Source organism: Bubalus kerabau, chromosome 10 (genome assembly GCF_029407905.1).
Source record: "Bubalus kerabau isolate K-KA32 ecotype Philippines breed swamp buffalo chromosome 10, PCC_UOA_SB_1v2, whole genome shotgun sequence".
Taxonomy (NCBI): domain Eukaryota; kingdom Metazoa; phylum Chordata; class Mammalia; order Artiodactyla; family Bovidae; genus Bubalus; species Bubalus kerabau.
The window spans coordinates 52,561,719-52,580,645 of NC_073633.1; the positions used below are offsets into that span (position 1 = coordinate 52,561,719).

Genomic DNA, 18,927 nt, shown 5'->3' on the forward strand with positions numbered 1-18,927 from the left:
TGAAGTGTCAACTGGTATATCTGTATTTTATTATGATTATCACAAGCTAGAAATTCATAAGATAACAGAAATAGAAGGTCATCAATGGAATAACATGTAACAAACGCTATTATCCATAACTGGCTAAAACAAACAGGCTTTACTATTGAACTGAGGCTTTAACATACAAGAGTCATTCTTCCAAAAAGGTAAGCTCTTACTGAAAAAAAAAAAAGTCTATTTATATTAAATAGCTACTCTAAGATCCTGACCCACTCAAAACCACCCCTGTCAGCATGACCAGTATATGCAGCCATGATGCACAGGATGATGGCTAAAATCACAGACCCTAGAACCAGACCCCTTGGTTCAAATGCTGGCTCTGTCACTAAGCATCAGTTCAGTTCAGTCGCTGAGTGGTGTCCGACCCTTTGCGACCCCATGAACCGCAGCATGCCAGGCTTCCCTGTCCCTACCAACTCCTGGAGCTTGCTCAAACTCATGCCCATCAAGTCGGTGATGCAATCCAACCATCTTATCCTCTGTCATCCCCTTCTCCTGCCTTCAATCTTTCCCAGCATCAGGGTCTCTTCCAGTGAGTCAATACCTCACTTCAGGTGGCCAAAGTACTGGAGCTTCAGCTTCAGCATCACTCCTTCCAAAGAATATTCAGGACTGATTTCCACTAAGTATGACAGGATCCTAAGCAAGTTACTTAACTAATCTGTAGCTTAGTTTCTTTATCTGTAAAAAGAAGATAAGAACAGGACTTACACCCTAGGGTTGTTAAAAAGGCTAAATAAGTACTGGTATTAGAGGCTGGTTTATGGTAAACCCATCCACAAGTGTTTACTTGTCATAGTTAATTATTCAGTTCAGTCGCTCTTTGCAACCCCATGAATCATGGCACACCAGGCCTCCCTGTCCATCACCAGCTCCCGGAGTTTACCCAAACTCATGTCCACTGAGTTGGTAATGCCATCCAGCCATCTCATCCTCTGTCGTCCCCTTCTCCTCCTGCCCCCAATCCCTCCCAGCATCAGGGTCTTTTCCAGTGAGTCAACTCTTTCACGAGGTGGCCAAAGTACTGGAGTTTCAGCTTCAGCATCAGTCCTTCCAATGAACACCCAGGACTGATCTCCTTTAGGATGGACTGGTTGGATCTCCTTGCAGTCCAAGGGACTCTCAAGAGTCTTCTCCAGCACCACACTTCAAAAGCATCAATTCTTCGGGGCTCAGCTTTCTTCACAGTCCAACTCTCACATCCATACATGACTACTGGAAAAACCATAGCCTTAACTAAATGGACCTTTGTTGGCAAAGTAATGTCTCTGCTTTTTTTTTTTTTTAATTTTATTTTATTTTTAAACTTTACATAACTGTATTAGTTTTGCCAAATATCAAAATGAATCCACCACAGGTATACATGTGTTCCCCAACCTGAACCCTCCTCCCTCCTCCCTCCCCATTCCATCCCTCTGGGTCGTCCCAGTGCACCAGCCCCAAGCATCCAGTATCGCTGCTTTTGAATATGCTATCTAGGTTGGTCATAACTTTCCTTCCAAGGAGTAAGCGTCTTTTCATTTCATGGCTGCAGTCACCATCTTCAGTGATTTTGGAGCCCCCCAAAATAAAGTCTGACACTGTTTCCACTGTTTCCCCATCTATATGCCATGAAGTGATGGGACTAGATGCCATGATCTTCGTTTTCTGAATGTTGAGCTTTAAGCCAACTTTTTCACTCTCCTCTTTCACTTTCATCATTATTAGAGAAATGCAAATCAAAATTACAGTGAGGTATCAGACTCATACTGGCCAGACTGGCCATCAAAAAGTCTACAAACAATAAATGTTGTAGACAGTGTGGAGAAAATAGAACTCTTCTACACTGTTGTGTGGGTGCTAAGTCACTTCAGTCGTGTCCAACACCGCGACCCTATGGACTATAGCCCTCCATGCTTGTCTGTCCATGGAATTCTCTAGGCAACAATACTGGAGTGGGTTGCCATGCCCTGCTCCAGGGAATCTTCCCAACCCAGGGATAGAACCCTTGTCTTATGTCTCCTGCATTGGCAAGTGGATTCTTTCCCACTAGCACCATCTGGATAGTCCCCTACATTGGTAGGAATGTAAACTGATACAGCCACTATGGAGAACAGTATGGAGGCTCCTTAAAAAACTAAAATTATAAATATTGTATGATTCAGTAATCTCACTCCTGGGCATATATCTGGAAGACCAAAACTCTAATTCTTTTATTCAAAAAAAGGTACATTCATCTCAATATTCATAGCAGCATTATTTACAATAACCAAACATAGAAGCAACCAAATGTGCATCAACAGAGGAATGACTATAGAAGATGCGGTGTGTATACACAATGGAGTCTTATTCAGTCATAAAAAAGAGTGAAACCATGTCATTACAGCAACATGGATGGGCCTAGAAACTACCATACATACAGAGAAAGACAAATAGTACATGGCATCACTTAAATGATGCCAATGAATTTATAAAACAGACTCACAGACATAGAAAACAAATTTATGGTTACCAAAGGGGTAAAGAGGGGAGAAGATAAATTAGCAGTTTGGGATTAACAGATATCCACTACTATATATAAAATAAACAACAAGGACCCACTGTATAGCACAGGGAACTATATTCAACATGCTGTAATAACCCATAATGGAAAATAACCGGAGAAAGAATAATATGTATGTGTGTGTATAACTCAATCACTTTGCTGTACACTTGAAATACAGCAGTAATACAACAGTGTGAATCAGCTATACTTCAGTAAAGAAAAAAAGTGTCACTCTTACCATCACATGTATGTGAAGCAGCACTAAAGTAAATGGTGATTAGAAGTAATAGATAGGACTTCTCAGGTGGTACAGAGGGTAAGAATCTGCCTGCCAATGCAGGGGACACAGCTTCGATCCCTGGTCTGGGAAGATTCCACATGCCTCAGAGCAGCTAGGCTCGTGCACCAAAACTACTGAGCCCGCCTGCTGCAACTACTGAAGCCTGAGACCCTAGAGCCTGCGCTCTGCAGCTCGAGAAGCCACTGCAATGAGAAGTCCTTGCACTGAAATCAAGAGTACACGCCACTCCCCATAACTAGGAAAAGCCCAAACGCAGCAATGAAGAGTCAGCACCCAGCACAGCCAAAAACAAATAATTTTTAAAAGAATATTCTATTCACAGAAGGAAGGGAAAATAATGGCTATATACAGATCTTTAATAGGCTAAAACTACCACAGAAAATAATCTATTGTAAAAGGGAAAACATAAGCCTAGACAATTTTAAACTAAAAAAGTTTATGCTCAAAGCTTGAACCTTTATTTTCAAGGGAAATTTAAGAAAGTGAACTAAGTTATAAAATTTTTACTTTTTATCACTTGTTCAAAGTTAAAATGTATTAAAAAATAACTTATTTCCCTACATTATAAGTTAAGTGTTAAGTTAAGCAGCTAGCTCAACTAGTTCAGTCGTGTCTGAAACTTTGCAACCCCATGGACTGTAGCCTGCCAGGCTCCTCTGTCCACAGAATTCTCCGGGTAAGAATATTGGAGTGAATTGCCATTCCCTTCTCAAGGGGATCTACCCAACTCAGGGATCAAATCTGGGTCTCCTACATTGCAGGCAGATTCTTAACCATCTGAGCCACCAGGAAAGACCTACTTCTCTAAATTTCTTTTCAATGCAATACCAATTTGGCCACTTTTATTTCAAATTGCCCACATCTTAAAAAATTTTTTTCTTCAATGCTTAAAAATTTACTACAGTGCTTAAAAATTCATCTAGAAGAAAATACATTTTAAAATTTACCACCATAATTAAATGGTACTTTTATTCTTCTCTATCAAATGTACCAATTAAGGCTTACTCAGAGAGCCACTGTGAAGAATTTACATGGAATCTTACTTATTCTCTAATGAGAAGTACAAAAAAAGAGAAAGAAAAGGAAAAAAAAAAAAAAAAAAGAAATCCAAAATTTACAACCAAAAGAAAGAGAGAAAGCAAGGCTTGAAATTTCACTAAGGATAGCAAGTAAACATTCTGCATGTCAAAAATCAAATTCTATAAAGATTATTTCATATAAAATTATGAATCTGGTTTTCAGGTACAAATGATATGGGATTCAGCTCTTTATTTCAGAGAAACACCTCATCTATCTTCCTTACAAGACAAAAGGGCAAAACAGTAAAAAAAAAAACAGCTTTTTAAAGACATCTGTGCTTCTCCTGCCCGGTGCTGCCTACATCCTTGGGAAGACAACTCAATTGCTTACTAGGCATGCCACATTTTATTATGCCTCAATTCCACACTTCCTCTGATCCACCGTGTTAGCATTTAATTACCACCCAATTAATTCGTAGCAGTAACTCAAGCTCATGGGCATTTCTGCTCTAGTCACAGCAATCAAACCAACCACCCAAAGCCCACCCTGCACTTCCCACCCACCTGTGCTCTGTCTCCCAGCCATTTCTCTGGGCTATGACTGCAAAAGTCCACAGATCATCAATTCTTCTTCAGCCTTAGCCACAGCTGCCGAGAAGAGAACCTGCCTTGGGTTCCCAGTGCAAATATCCCTACTGGATGGGGACTTGGTAATAGGAGGAGGACAACTCAAGCATCCAATGGGGTTTCAACTAAATGAGTGGTTACCAAACTAGAGGAGTGGTATCCCTCAGCAGAAAATTCCCACTCCTCCCTAAGCTATGCTGATTGATAACTACCTTCAATGTCCTCCCCCTTGAGAAAACAACCTCAAGCCATCATTTCATTAAAACCAGCCATTTTAAAACCTAAAGTAGGACGGATATCATCTTTCAATAAAAGGTGATGCTTTGAATACATTTATCTTAATAGAAAGTATCTTTATATTTTTTCTCCTGTTGACTTTTTTTTAATCATTTATTTATTTTAATTTGGCTGCACTGGGTCTTAGTGCTGCATGTGGGATCTAGCTCCCTGTCCAGGGATCGAACCCAGGCCCCCTGCATTGGGAGTGCAAAGTCTTAGCCACTGGACCACCAGGGAAGTCCCTCCTGTTGACTTTTAGAATGATTCATGGATAGTTCTTTGGGATACACCAGCTGAAATGGTTTTAAGGTCCCTGCTGACCCTTAAGTTACTTAAGCACAGCCCAGCAAGTGTTTTTAAGTTAAAGACAAATGAAGATGTTTGATTATTTGTCAACAATAAATTTAAAAAACAGGATTATTGGGCCATATGGTAGTTCTAGTCCTAGTTTTTTAAGGAATCTCCATACGTGGCAACCTAGACGGGTGGGACGGGGTGGGAGATGGGAAGGAGGTTCAAGAGGGTGGAGATATATGTATACCTGTAGCTGAGTCATAGTGATGTATGGCAGAAACCAGCACAATATTGTAAAGCAATTATCCCCAGTAAAAAATGTAAAAAAATAATCTGTGGATCATTTCACATATGCTCATCAACAAACAGATATACAAGCCCAAAACAACAACAACAACAACAACAGGGAGCACTGTAGGATTAAAATGAAGCTTTCTGCTTTCCTGGTATAATTCCTAGGAAGATTAATATCCTGTCTGAATGCCATTCTACTCATACGTGATTCCAAAAAGATGTTTTTTCTGGCTCTACAACAGGAGCAAAATCAGCTGTTTTAACTTGGGGCCCCAGAGTGTAACTCTCCAGTTGCACAGCTATTTATAACTACAGAGAAATGCTTGCTTCTGCCACATCAAAGTATGCAAGACCCCAGGAAAGGTCACAACACATTGTAACTTGTTTCAAACGCACTGCCAATTTAAGACTCCCTCAACCTTTGGGTGCACTTTCCTATTAAGAAAGCTCCAGAAACAAACTAAAGGGTTTCCTGGCAGGAGGGCTCTCACCTTACCTACATTCAGCAGATTTCCTAAGAATTCAAAAAGCTCGCCTGAAGAGCTGGATTCCAGTTGGCTGTTTGTAGGATGATCTGAGTGATTCTCCCATGCAGATATGAACTTGCTCAATAAATATTTGTGGAACATTCCCTGCTTAGAAGGCACCCCAGAGACTCTCCTCAGTCTTCTCCTCCCACCACACTCAAAAAAGGTCCACTTTTCCGGAGGGTAGCCTGGGCTCTTCCACAAAGTGCCACAATACGATGTGCTGTAACAAATGCTACGCTCTTAGATCCAGCAAGGCACACAAATGATTTCAGAGAACAGAGAGGTCGCTTCCTCTTAGAGAGATGGTAGTTGGCTGGATTTGAGCTGAGCGCTTCAGGAAATTGACAAGGGAGAATGTATGTCAGGAAGCCTTTAACCGGGAACTAGAATGTCAGCTCCACTAGGGCCCGATCTTAGGGGTCTTGCTCAAAACGGTGTTCCCCACATCTTAGAACAATGCCAAAAGGTAAAGCTCTCTAAATATTTAAGAAAAATAAAGGATAGAACGGTTCTAGGTCTATCACTGACTTAGCTATCATGTCATTCGCTTCACAGCATTCAACAACCTTGGATTAACGTAAGAACCAAGTCCAGGATGCCTAAAGGGGCAAATTTCTCCCCTCCACACTAAAGGGGAGAGGCAGACAAGACTCCACACTGTACATCAGAGATTAGCAAATGGGGTGCACAGAGAACTTCTTTCACCCTTCCTCACAACTGTCATGTATTCTTTAATTTCTACTGATGTCACAAAGCAGTCCTGAACCCAGCATGCAGAAGGGACTGAGTTGAAATTTCATTTAACATCTAATACTCGTGCCTACAAGAAGACAGAGCCAACACTGTGGTTGGGAGAAGTCCAGGAAGTGCACCAGCCTGGGGCCACCAGAGAAATCACAGCGCTGAGTGAGGGCTCATCCACCAGCTGTGCTCCCCACCCCCAGACCCCAATTAGAGGGCAGGTGGGCCCCAGTGGGCAGAACCCCAGGACAGAACTGCCGGAAGAACACTAGCTAAACCGGAGGAGTCCTTGCTTACTAAAGTGACGGCACAGGACTGTTTAAATGTCAGGATTTTCTAGTACATTTTAAAATATGCTTGTTTAAATGAACGTAAACCAGGTTTGAAACCACTTTTCCTGAGATCTCTGCATAAGCTAAAGTGAGATTCACTTGTAAATTAAGAGGAAGAGGACAATAAGAGAACCAAAATCTACTCTCTGAAGGTACCACCAAGAACATGGCTTTGGGGTTCTGTTTTTTGTTTATGTTATCACCCAATAGCAGTGTTAAGAATGCTCCAGAATGAAAACAGAAAAAAACAACTTCTTCCTCTGCTACCCTCTCAGCATTCAGCACACTGTTCCTCCCTCATGATTGCTGCTGCTGCTGCTGCTAAGTCACTTCAGTCGTGTCCGACTCTGTGTGACCCCATAGACGGCAGCCCATCAGGCTCCCCCGTCCCTGGGATTCTCCAGGCAAGAACACTGGAGTGGGTTGCCATTTCCTTCTCCAATGCATGAAAGTGAAAAGTGAAAGTGAAGTCGCTCAGTCGTGTCCAACTCTTAGCGATCCCACGGACGGCAGCCCACCAAGCTCTTCCGTCCATGGGATTTTCCAGGCAAGAGTACTGGAGTGGGGTGCCGTTGCCTTCTCCACCCTCATGATTACATGATTACAATAAAATGTAGTCAGTCCTTTGATTACAAAAGAATCAACTATTAGGGTCTACCTAAATGAGCTATCAGAAATATCTGTTTATGATCTATCTCAAGTTCGTTGTTTGTTTTTTTTTTTTTTTTTAATTACAGTATAGCCTAAGAATCAAGGTTCCCTTTTTTCCATCTAGATACACAACAGTTCTAGCATGACTTGTTGAAAAGCCAGCCCATTCTCCATTGAATTAGTTTCTCTCTCTGGTGGAAGTCTGTGGACCACTGATCTGTGGTCTATTTCTAGACTCTGTGGGCTTTCCTGGTGGCTCAGATGATAAAGAATCTACCTGCAATGCAGGGTTCAATCCCTGGGTTGAGAAGATTGCCTAGAGAAGGGAATGACAGCCCACTCTAGTATTCTTGCCTGGAGAATTCCCTGGACAGAGGAGTCTGGCAGGCTACAGTCCATGGGTTTGCAAAGAGTCAGACACGATTGAGTGACTAACAACAGTTTCTAGACTCTCTAGCCTGCCCCAGGGATCAAGTCTGTCTGCTTACAGGATGCTGTACTGTCTTGTATCTATGCCATTTCATAGTAAGTCTTTAAATTACATAGTGTAAGCCCTCCAACTATGTTCCCCCTCAATTATTTTGGCTACTTTAAGTCCTTTGCATTTCCATGTAAATTTTATAGTTTGTTGATGTTCTTAAGATTTTTTAAAATACCTTTCTGGGATTTTGATTGAGACTGCATTGAACCTTTAGGTTAACTTGGGGAGGGGAATCTCTTAATGTTAAGTCTGCTGCTGCTGCTAAGTCGTGTCCAACTCTGTGTGACCCCAGAGACGGCAGCCCACGAGGCTCCCCCATGTCTGGGATTCTCCAGGCGAGAACACTGGAGTGGGTTGCCATTTCCTTCTCCAATGCATGAAAGTGAAAAGTGAAAGTGAAAGTGAAGTCGTGTCCAGCTCTCAGCGACCCCATGGACTGCAGCCTACCAGGCTCCTCCGTCCATGGGATTTTCCAGGCAAGAGTACTGGAGTGGGTTGCCATAGTCTTCCAAACCTTAAACATGGTATCCATCTCCATTTTCTTGAGGGTCTATCAAAATTAAGCAAAAACATAAAATCTAGGGCATCTACCTTGTGTGTCAGGAAAGAAAGAACAGTTGGAAAACAATCTCTGCAAATTTATAACTTTACAGTTTCTACACGAGCTCTCCATGTGATGAGTTATATTGATGGATAAATAAAGGCTCAAGAATGCAATTAAAAAAAAAACAAAAAAACAGCCAGATGCAGAACCAAAATTCAGGTACTCTTTCTCCCTCAATTCAGGTTCTTCAGTCTTAGATACTGTGCAGCTTGCTGAAAACTAGGAATCAAAGGGAGGTTTGTCAGGAGAGAGGATAACTGAGGAAGCAGTGTAAGCCGCACTACAGGACAGACACCTGCTCCTAAAGGAGCTCAGTGGGGCTTCCTTCCTCTTCCTTGTCCTCAGCCAAGCTCACAGGACAGAGGAGGAGGAGGAGGAGGAATCACAAGAAATTCAGAGCCAGAAAAAACCCTCTAGAAAGGCCCCAGCTGGAAAAGAGCCAGGAGAGGAAATGGGCAGGGCATACTAGGGGAGCTCCACAGAGCACAGCCGCGGGCGCATGCATGGTCACCAGGATGCCTGGGAATTTCTAAGAAGGGAAAAGCTGAGGAGGAGGGCAGGCACTCTAATTTCCTTTTCACTCTACAGAAAAAAAAAAAAAAAAATCCGTTGCCTAAGGAGCTTTAGAAGGTGGTGACAGTGAGTAAATCTACTGAGCGCTTAAGAATTCTCTCAATGTATAAAAGCACATTTGGGTTAAGTAGACAAGTCCATGCTAAAAGGTGAAGTGGAGGATTCAAGCTCAGTGTACAATAAACACAAATCACATCAAGATATGCAGTTAAGGGCTTCCTTGGTGCTTCAGTGGTTAAGAATCCACCTGTCAATGCACGAGACACAAGTTCGATCCCTGATCTGGGAATATCCCACATGCAGCAGAGCACCAAGCTTGTGTGCCACAACTATTGAGCCTGTGCTCTAGAGCCCGTGTGCGGCAACTACTGAAGCCTTGTGCCCTACAGCCTGTGTTCCACAACACGTGAAGTCACTGCAATGAGAAGCCTGAGCACCTCAACTAGAGAGTTGCCCCGGCTCACCATAACTAGAGGAAAAAACCTGAGCAGCAACGAAGATCCAGCACAGCCAAACAAATAAATTTTTTTTTTAAAAAAAGACAGCTAGTTGAGTCCTTACTAGTCCCCAGTGCCTGAGGATGGTGAGTTCAGACCTCAGAATCACAGACACAGAATTTAGGGTCAATTCTGTGCAGAGTCAGGCCATTTGTTTTACTGAGTGGGTGCTTTTTATTCTCTAAGTGTTTTACATTATCAGAGATTATCTACAGTAAACACATTACTTCTGAAATTAAAAAATAAATAAGATGCCTTAAATGGCTATGAAGGCAGTGTATCTACTCTGCTGCAGCTCCAAAACCAGCCACATAAATCCAGGCAACATGGATGAGCATGGCCAGGTCACGAGGTATGAAGCGCTTGGCCTTGGAAGAATGGGCAGCTAATAGAGTGGTATTTGACAACACAGCAAAAACAGCTGTAAAGTAAAAGCCTTTCAGGCTTTACCACGTTACTTTCCTCCAACCCATCTCTAGGTTTTATGATATCTAAAATGAAAGGATTAGCCTCAAAGTTGTTACCAGGAATGCAAGAATAAGAAAGGGAGACAGAGGTGACATGAAAGTAAAGTCTAAGACCATTTATCACCCAGCTTTTATATTTCACACTGCCCTGCAATTTTACAAGTGGCAATTCTCACAGCCTGCCTGTGTGTTCATGTTTCCAAATTCCATTTCCAAATGTGGATGCAGAGCCATTGATCACGCCCCTCTGTCTCATCCTCCAGCTGAGCCAGAAGCCAAGCAACAGAAGACACAACAAGAGTTTTTGTGGATCAATAGAGTTGTGATAGGGGCTTCCCAGCTGGTGCTAGTGGTAAAGAACCTACCTGCCAATGCAGGAGATATAAGAGACGTGGGTTTGATCCCTGAGTCGGGAAGATCCCCGGGAGGAGCGCATGGCCACCGACTCCAGTATTCTTGCCTGGAGAATCCCAAGGACAGAGGAGCCTGGCGGGCTACAGTCTACAGGGTCACAAAGAGTAGGACATAACTGAAACAACGTAGCACGCATGCATGCAGAGTTGTGATAACAAACTTTTGAGTCCAGAGTGCAGTGAATTCCTTTCCGAAATTCATCATTTCAGGAGAGCCCAGCCATCACCGGCCCAGTGCTCCTTCCTGGCAACAAATCTGACACCCTGAGCCTGGAATGACTCGTCCAAGGTCAGGCACCAGTGGGCAGCACAGGCTTGCCACCCTGGCTGACCCCCTTACCGACTGCTTTTCCCGTTATGTCACAAAGACAACCTTCCTCAGAAACATCAAAGCCTAAAATCTCAATTTATATCCCCTAAGGGGAAGCTGGCAATCCAAGCATTTGTTTTTGGCAACTCTGTGTTCTATAACGGCACTTAAGAAAAGCTGTCAAAGTTAGAAAATTCAAGCTACAAGGTCTTTTCCAAGAAAAACAGGGCTTGTTTAAAAAAAAAAGAAAGAAAAAGGAAGTAAACAGCCTTGTAAAGGAAAATAGATCCCAAATTCTGTAAAGCTTCATGCAGCTGAGGAAAGCTGTGGTGATTATCTCCCATTCAATGCAGTAGACTGTCCCATTCTTTTATTTAATATTTATTTACTCATTTATTTATTTACCTGTGTCGGGTCTTAGTTGCAGCATAGTAGCATGTGGGATCTTAGTTCCCGGATCGGGGATCAAACCCATGTCCCCTGCATTGCAAGGCAGATTCTTAACCACTGGACCACTAGGGGAAGAAGACTGTCCCATTCTTGAAGGTGGAGCCATCTCTCACTGGGCCCATCAGAAGCCTAGGACTAAGAGGGCAAGGCAGACCACAAAGCCATGCCATATGCCAAGCTGTCTGCATCCCACAGACCCTACTCTGTCCTAACTTCAGTGCTTTTCAGCCAGTGTCTTAGTACCTGACCCTCTATAGACATGATGTCCATTTATTAGTTATCTACCTTGGAAATCAACCTCTCCAAAATCAGCTGTCAGAGTCATGAGATTCTTCCAATTACATCTTTAAAAACTAACTACGGAGCAATCAGAGTCTTCATTAGATACAGCATAAAATCATTTACCACCCTAAAATCCTGCTAGTAAAACTAGGTGCAATCAAAGTAAAGACAACCACTTCCACAGGTCAACCCACATCAGTGGGGATGAATCCCGCTCACTGTGCCTCTTCCTTCCCAAGGATAATGTACAGTCACTTCTGTGACTTAGATATTCTGCACCACAGCAGATGGCTTTACAATGCAGAGAGTGGCTGAATCATGAAAAGCTCTAATCAAGAATTAAGGTTTGATAAAGTAGATACGGTGTATGTATATACATACATATACATACAGTGGAATATTACTCAGCCATAAAATATCGTATATGAACAATGTGGCTTCCCAGGTGGCACAGTGCTAAAGAATCTGCCTGCCAATGAAGGAGATTTAAGAGACTTGAGTTCGATCCCTGAGTTGGGAAGATCCCCTGGAGTAGAAAATGGTAACCTGCTCCTGTATTCTTGCTTGGAAAATTCCATGGACAGAGGAGCCTGGCAAGCTACAGTCCATGGAGTTGCAAAGATACAACTGAGCAAGCACTCATGCAAGCATATGGACACACATATATGGAAAAAAATCAGTAAAAGACTATCTTATTTACAAAGCAGAAATAGAGACACAGATGTAGAGAACAAACATATAGATACCCAGGGTAAAAGGGAGGATGGGATGAATGGGGAGATTGAGACTGACATATATACACCATTGATTCCATGTATAAAATAGATAACTAGGGAGAACCTACTTACAGCACAGGGAACTCTACTCGGTGCTCTGTGGAGACCTAAATGGAGAATTCCCTCTGCTGCAGAGTAGAAACTAATAACATTATAAGTAACTATACTCCAATAAAAATTAATTTAAAAATTAAAAAGCCTATTATACAGAGTGAAGTAAGCCAGAAAGAAAAACACCAATACAGTATACTAACGCATATATATGGAATTTAGAAAGATGGTAACAATAACCCTGTGTACGAGACAGCAAAAGAGACACTGATGTATAGAACAGTCTTATGGACTCTGTTGGAGAGGGAGAGGGCAGGAAGATTTGGGAGAATGGCATTGAAACATGTAAAATATCATGTATGAAACGAGTTGCCAATCCAGGTTCGATGCATGATACTGGATGCTTGGGGCTGGTGCACTGGGACGACCCAGAGGGATGGAATGGGGAGGGAGGAGGGAGGAGGGTTCAGGATGGGGAACACATGTATACCTGTGGCGGATTCATTTTGATATTTGGCAAAACTAATACAGTTATGTAAAGTTTAAAAATAAAATAAAATTTAAAAAAAAAAAAAAGAATTAAGGTTTTCCCAGGGCAGTGCAAGTACAAGCTTCATTTTGAGAAGAATCCATGAAAACCTCAGGGTGTTGTATGGTAGAAACCAATATGACATTGTAAAGCAATTATCCTACAATTAAAAAAAATTTTAATTAGAAAAGGCAAATGTACAGAGTACGAGAAATGGGTGAAGAAGACCAAAAAATACACACTTTCAGTTATAAAATAAGTTAAGTTCTAGGGATATAATGTACAGCATTGTGACTACAGTTAATAATACTCTATTGCATATTTGAAAGTTGCTAAAAGGTAGATCTTAAAAGTTCTCATCACAAGAAAGAAAAAAAAAATCTAACTATATAAAGTGATGGATGTTAACTAAACTTACTGTGATGCTTATTTCACAATGTATACAAATACTGAATCATTATGTTGCATACCTGAAACTAACATGTTGTATATCAATTATACCTCAAAGGAAAAAAAAAATGGAAAAAAAAAACCCACCTCAGGTTGGTATCCAAGCAACCCCACGGAAGGGTGACCCCCTTCAGCACAAGCCTAGCAAGGACGGAACTGACGGAAGTTCTCAATGGCCAATCATGAATGTCCACCCCAGCCTTCCCCATGGCCTCCGCCAAAGGCTTGTTTGATAAATGCAGGCCAAGAGACACATGTGACTGGCTCAGGAGGAAGGGGAACAAAGGGGACTTTGTATAGTCCTGAGTATGCCATCTGATGGCCCAACCCACGTCCTTCAGCCAAATGGAAGCCAGGAGTACAGACAAATCTTTTCTTAAACAATGCATGGAGGGAAGCTTACCTGGCCCAGTCTCTCTCAGCCTTTTGAAAAAAGTCTGCTCACTGGGATGGTCTCTACCCTGCCCATGGCACACTGAACCTTTATTTAAGCAGAATATATCTACACTTCCAAATGTACACCAAATGCCTTTCTCAGTGGCACTATTAGTGAGGAACAGAAGTGCTTTGCCAAGAATGCAAGCCCCCTCAGGTTCCCAAATTCTCAAGATCAGGTTCAGAAAAGATGGCAAAGAACGGCCTGTGAGAACTGTCTTGAAACAATGATATCTTTCTTCTGCATCTTTAACTGCTCAAGAAGACTATGCATGTTAAATAGCAGGACAAAGTTACCCAATTGAAGCAAAAATTCCTTTCCCAGTAGTGCTCCCTCAAGAAGGAATGTTACATTATGTTCAACTCCAAGTAAGAACTGGTAGAGCTTCAGATGGCCACAGCAGAAATTCCAGGTCTTTCTCAGCCATTTCTAAGGATGTTTTGTTAAACATAATCTTTCTCCCCTTGCCTTGTTTTAGGTTTGCCTTCTGTGAGCCTGGCTGTGTTTTGGCACCATGAATACAAATACAAGTCAGGGACTTCCCCTGTGGTCCAGTGGTTAAGACTCTGCACTCCCAGTGCAGGGGGTCTAGGTTCGATCCCTGGTCAGGGAACTAGATCCCACATGCTACAGACCCTGCATTTCGCAACAAAGATCTAATGTGGTCAAATAAATTTAAAACAGCAACAACAAAAAGGCAAGTCAGACTGCCCTTGCCCAACTGAATCCCCATTTAATCCACAACAAAGGTGCCCTCTTGTTTTATGACACAGAGGCCAGCCACAATGCACCTCCCTGTATAATGAGCAAACGAGACACAATGAATATTTGGTTCCCCAGTGAGGTCTGTGGCACCGTCTTGGCCAGGAAGTCCTACTACACACACTTTAAACATGAAAAAAAAAAAAAAAAACCCACCAATGGTTACCACCCATTGGGACATTCATTCTTCTAACTTTCACCAAAATTGCAATTTTGAAACAATGTGAGGAAAGAATGTTGAAGGAATGACAAATTTTAGCAAACTATTTAAACTTTTCAACCACCTTTCTCTCAATTTCAAAATATGTTTGCTTAAAGGAAGCCTGGTTTCAAGTCATATCCAGGCCATTTCTCTATTCAAGTTTTTAAGTAAAAATAATGTCTGAGAGCAGAAAGATTAGACTGCAAATACAAACGCAGGCCCGGGGGAAAAAACTGTCATCGAGTTATTCTTAGAATCTTCCATGAAGTTAGCATGGCATGTCTGTAATTCTGTCTTAATAGGTACTAGAGCAAAGATCCAATCTTCTCTTTCACTGGTCCTATCATCATCAATGACTTAAGACTCCACTATATTCCATCAATACATTTCTTTTCTGTTTAACAGTAACCTTTAAATAGCTCTCAGAGCCTATTAACTCCTTGAATGGTTTTGCCAAATTTCTCTTAACAATTTTTCATCTCTTCCACCAACTTCTCCCTACTCTTCCTAAAAGGTAATGATCAGTAATGAATATTTATCCATAAAAAGAACTGAACTTTAGGGGGAAAAAATCTCCTAGAAAGGATAAGTTCTGTGGAAAAGATTTCACCAGGTGTTGGGGGTCATTTGACATCAGGATGCACCTTGTATTCCTGTGAAGTATACTCAGACATAGGTCAGGCTTGTGGCCATCTCGGCTCTCCAGGATACAGCCACCAACCCAGAAGCATATTTAAAAAAGAAAAAAAATCTCTTCAGGGAGATGAAGGCATTGTCCAATAGCTTATCACACTGTTTCTTTTTAAAAAATATTTACTTGGCTGCGCTGCATCTTAGTTGCAGCACACGGGATCTTCGATGTTCATTGTGGCATGTGAGATCTTTAGTTACGGCCTGAGAAGTACCCCCAACACACTTTCAAATGAAAGCAAGCCTCTATTACCTGAACTCAAAATTGTTGATCACTGCGTATGTTTAATTCCAACAAACTTGCCAAGTGGCCCTTCTGCCAGAGAGTAAGTAGCCACCAAGAAGTCAAGAAAGGACAGGCACAGTGACAGTGGGGGAACTGACCGCTAACCAGGAGGGAGCTTGAAAGACTCAAAGACTCAGCACTAAAACTGCACAAAAGGTTTGAGCACCTACTTTGTAGGATTCTACAGTTCTACTCAAATCACTCACTTGTGCACCACAGAAGTTATGAAATGACAACAATTCTGAATTACCAGGAAACATGTTGTTGTAGCACATGCTTGAAACAAAGCAGAAGAGCTATTTAGACAGATTTCCAAAGGGTTTTAAATGAATTAAGTTCAAGAGCTTTCAAGGGTAAGAACCTATTCTCTGAATGAAAAGTTCACACAATGTGAAATACACCTCATCCCACAATGAAGCTGGATAAAAGAAGGGTAGAGACAGCGTTCTGTTTTCACATTCAATAGTTAACCCTTCATAGTAACTTTACTACACTGTATGACTGCTTCGTATCATCCCAGCTCCTTGCAAAGCCAAAGGCCTTCCTGTCACCTCAACCATGCAGGGTTTGTGCACAAGCTTGTAAGAAATTTCAAGTAGTTACTGAAGGTATAAAAAATAAATAGCCTATCTATCAGCCTTTTAATGACCTCAAAGACAGAGTCTTTTTAACATAATCTCACAGGCCAGTGGATGATGCTAGGAGCTGCTCCATTGTGCCAAAAAAACGCAAACAAAACCATAAACCTACATGAGAGGTATTAAGAAAAGCAAGTTCAGGTTAGATAGAAGAGCCAAAGCATTTACGTTAAAATCTAATTCTGACTTACATTTATAAGAGGTATACAATTCTAGACTTAATTTCTCAATTAAGACACAAAGCTGGGGATGTTCTTAGTTTTCATACAGCAAATGAAAAGCCATCAGGACTTGGGCATCAGTAAAGAAGGACCAGGTGATGTAGAATACAGAGAAGAACCCACAGCCCATTACCAAAAGAAGAAATTATATGGATACTGGAATGCAGTTCTTTTTTCTTTTTATTTTCAACATTAATATGCCTTCTCAACTTAGCTTATGGTTATTTTAAGCTGACTATGGGGTCTCTGGCATAAAACCATTCTCAGGAAGAAAAAAAAAATCATCCTGTGATAAGGTTTTTGAGTGACCTGTGGCTACTTGAGTTCTGGGTGGCTGCAACTTAAGGACAGAACTTTGTGAAATTTTTTCAAAGTCATCAACCCAAAGATAAGGCTGGACCTAGAAACAAGCTTCTTCCCATCTATGGATGCAGGAGCGATTGATTCATAGGAGGGCACTTCCAGAAGGAGCTGAGAAAAATACTAATAGGCTGTGGGTGACTCACAGTCATTCTAAACAGCCCTCCTAACAACCCAATTAAAGATCCATCCATTTAGCCCAATTTTTTTCACCTCCATAGGTTTAATCTTCCTAGAATCAGTACTATAATCTCCAACAGAAAACAAAGTAACACTCACTTTTGATGCCCAGATATGTTGGGGAGGAAGTAAGAAAAAAAAACACAAGTGCAGAGATACCATCCACAGACAGAAGAAATACCAGAACTCCTCTGTGCTCAATAAACACTCATTCATTTACTCCCCCAAAGAACTTTCACTGAATCCCAGGTATGCCCTAGACACAGGGCATGCAGCCATGAATAAAACTAGTGCCTCATTTTTGAAAACCAAAATTTCAACCCACTGAGGAAGTGTGGTAACAGTCCAACACTAGAGAAAAAATCATAGCCCAGAGGAAGAGCAAATCACCTCCATGTGAGAGAAGGAGACAGAGTCAGAGGTTGCTTCACATCACGGGGAACACAGGCAGAAATAATGAAAATAGAGCACAGAGAATCCTTCTTATTTGGCTACAGAACATTGTTCATTTTACAAGTATATTTAAATGAAACATTAATGAGTATGTGTGTACTCAACAATAACAGGCAAAACAACTAGACATTAGTCACAATCCATAGAGGTGATTCACATAATTAAAAAAAATTAGACCTATGCAAATCACAGTCCAGTCCTTAGGAGGAAAGGTATTAGTAGACTAAATACACAAATGTATAGAATCAATATTCCATTGCCAGGGAACAATCAAGCAGTGATCACACACAACCACATGGGAGCAGAGCTTCTCAAACCTTAATGTGCACGCACACAAGCTGGAAGCTGGGGTGGAGCCTGACAGTCTGCATTTCTAATAAGCTCCCAGGTGATGCAGACGGGGCTGGGCCCATGGCCCACTCTGAGTGATGAGGATGAGAAAGGTCAGTGATGCTCAGTTCTGACTGAGCATCCTAGACATCTACAGAGGGGGCTCATAAATGAGACAAATTCCAGTCCTCATCTGAAGCCTAATGAGCCAAAATCTTAGGAGATGAGGTTCCCTGTCATTTCTCTCTAAACTATAAAGTGGTTCTCAAGTGCAGCCAGACTTGTGAAATCAGTCACATAAGACTTTTTGTATACCTCACCCCAAGAAACAGGTCAGTTCTTTTCTGTACATAGAAAATGCCAGCAGCTGTAGAAGACATCCACGGAGATAATGAGTCAGAAAGAGGAAGCCCAGCTAACCTGAGCAGGCTGATCAACTTGAGCACGGTGATGCCTAGAATCACAGCCTCCACAGGCTGACACCTGTGGTAGAATCCATCTTGACCCTTTCATCCACTGTAACTGCTTTCCAAAGCCAGTGCTTAGATCATTCTCTCTTTAGCTTAATAAAACACACCAAAGAGGAAAAGGACTTTTTTTTTGCTTTTGCCTAAAAATTATAGATAAGGGGTCATCCATGATGAAAGACTGGAAAGAAACCAAAAGACAAATATGCAATTAACCAGCCCAATGCCTCCAGGCTCCAGTCTTGAAAGGGCTCTTCAGCCACACACACCCTTACTACAAAGTGCAATTCTGTTAATAAAAGGGACTGAGTGGAATGCAGTCTTTCAAGGCTTTCATGCACAAAATCGCTTCTAGAAAAAAGGAAAAGTAATAGTTTACCGTCTC

The 18,927-nt window shown here is 41.7% G+C and overlaps 1 protein-coding gene and 1 non-coding gene across 8 annotated transcripts in view; both read right to left on the reverse strand.

Moving 5' to 3' along the window:
- Positions 1-18,927, reverse strand: part of TLN2 (talin 2) — a 499,060-nt gene that overhangs the window by 372,189 nt on the left and 107,944 nt on the right. The gene's annotated exons all lie outside the window — the stretch shown is intronic.
- On the reverse strand, positions 4,957-5,029 carry TRNAG-CCC (transfer RNA glycine (anticodon CCC)). Its single transcript has one exon. It is a non-coding gene; the product is annotated as a tRNA-Gly (tRNA).